General features: G+C 38.4%; 1 protein-coding gene and 1 long non-coding RNA gene across 2 annotated transcripts in view; one reads left to right on the top strand and one right to left on the bottom strand.

Annotated features, from left to right (window-relative positions):
* Positions 1 to 1968, bottom strand: part of LOC109534334 (DNA-binding protein D-ETS-3) — a gene marked incomplete in the record, with an annotated part of 56819 nt that overhangs the window by 47069 nt on the left and 7782 nt on the right.
* On the top strand, positions 528 to 781 carry LOC125502405. Its single transcript, XR_007282191.1, has 2 exons — positions 528 to 636; positions 691 to 781. It is a non-coding gene; the product is annotated as an uncharacterized LOC125502405 (long non-coding RNA).

The following is a 1968-nucleotide window of genomic DNA, read 5'->3' as shown; positions in this document are numbered from 1 at the left end:
ACCCTGTATACATGACGTTTTCGAAAAATACGTTTTCCTTTTATTTTTGGAGATATTTGAAAAAAAGTGATTTTTCGGATTTTCGTTTTTATTCATTTTTGATGTTATTTCAAATCATGTCAAAAACAAAAAATCCTTTCCTCAAACACCTTTTCTAGATCTACAAGATGGTATTGTAGTGTTAATAATTAAATTTTAATAGTTCTTTTTCTCCGTTCTTCCGTTCCTTCGGTCCGAACAAATGCATGCTTTTTTGCGGTAAGCACGCATCGGTTCTCAGCGGACGAACGGAGCGAATTCACCCAAAGCGAGTTTATCGCATTGTTTCAGCAATAACGCCTGAAAAGCTCAGATTTGCACCATACATATCTTTGGAGTGTGGGTTCCGAAGGTTTAGCGATGTGGCAAGCGGAATCGGGTTGTCGCCGATGGCAGCTTCTAATCCGAAGAATGGCGCCCCTAATGCAAGTACCACTAATCGTTGCTCAACTGCTGTTTAATCAAATTTCACTTTTACACTTTTGCAGTTTATCAAAGGGCAACTGCCATGGTCTTATCTGGGGTTCGAAGAACCCTACTATTCCAAGTCAAGCAAAGGAGGCTACCCAAGGATTACCGAGAGCCGGAACGTTACGCGTAAGTTTGCAACTTCCTCGTCCTCTGTTCTGCTTAAATCCAACTTTTTTGCAGTTACACGGTTTTAAGCCTCTATGGTGTATGTTTGGATTAATCTGTTATTTTATCAAGTCTTCAGTTTTATTAAAGATGTTTCCCAAAGTGAGCGATAGCGTTTCTTTTATTAACTATTTCATCAGAGCCTTGCCCTTAGCATTCAAATTGTTCCTTTTGAACTCGGAACAAAGAGGCAGTTTAATTGGAATCTGCCTATGGGCAATTTCCACATTAAACATGCCTATTAAACATTCGTAGAGGATATTCTTTTAAGCGGCAACTGGCGGAAAATAATCGCAATTCAAAGGACAAGATGTCGTTATGTGCTCGATACATGTACGGGCTTGTGCACCGCAATGACAATCGCGATCCATTAAGGGTGGAAAAATTGGTTGCAAATTCCAGTTAACATCCAGCCGACATAAACAATTCAAATCCGAACACTTGGGAGATAGGCGAACGTTGAAATATGGCCAGTAATAGCGGGGTGCGGACCGGACCGTATCAGATTAATTAAAACGGCAAAATTTGAATTTTAATCATTAATAATTCATAGCGTATCAGGCCGATGTATCTTTATGGCTATTGTTGTTTCGTATGCGCATATTAAATGGCAGCCGGATTTTTGGTAAATGGCCCCAATGATAAAGGGAGGAATAGAGTCGAAACTGCTACTGGTTATTGGAATCGAGGTGAGATCGATATCAGCTAGAGGATGAAAAGAATCGGGAAAAAGCCCTTTGAGACTGGACATTTTTAAAGCAACGATTGAAATCCCAACAAAAATCTAGAAAAACAGTCGAAAGTGCCTGGGAGGAGTATCCACTACCCCTGGTAGTCAAACTTACGTCGTCCAGCTTCAGTGACGAGAGAGAGAGTAACAGAGTAGTCACAATGAAAATCAACCTGTTCTTGTCGCACACTGTCAATGTACCAGGGCAGATTTAAAAGAATTTGGAATTGTATTGGAATTTCGAGAACATAATGCAAGTGATGTTGCCTGAAAATTTCGGTAATTGTACAGGGTGATTCAAAATTGGCGTCATTCCTTTTAAGGGGTGATAGAGGCTTACTTGGGGAGTACGAGAAAAATATTGAAAATTTTTTTTTCGAAAATTTCAAAAAGATATTAACAGTTGAAAATCGAATTTTATCTTTGTTATTAAGCATTATTTTGAAATTGTTCCATGTTTTAGCATGGTAGCATATTGGAATACTTAAGCATTCAAAAAGAAAAATTACGATCTTTGCTTCAAATTACGAAAATTTTTGATATCAAAAAAGTTCTCTTCTACA

This window comes from Dendroctonus ponderosae, unplaced genomic scaffold (genome assembly GCF_020466585.1).
Source record: "Dendroctonus ponderosae isolate FM_Combo_2020 unplaced genomic scaffold, Dpon_F_20191213v2 Dpon_F_20191213_8, whole genome shotgun sequence".
Classification (NCBI taxonomy): Eukaryota; Metazoa; Arthropoda; class Insecta; order Coleoptera; family Curculionidae; genus Dendroctonus; species Dendroctonus ponderosae.
The sequence above is the reverse complement of the archived record's forward strand: the minus strand, read 5'-3'. Positions and strand labels throughout refer to the sequence as shown.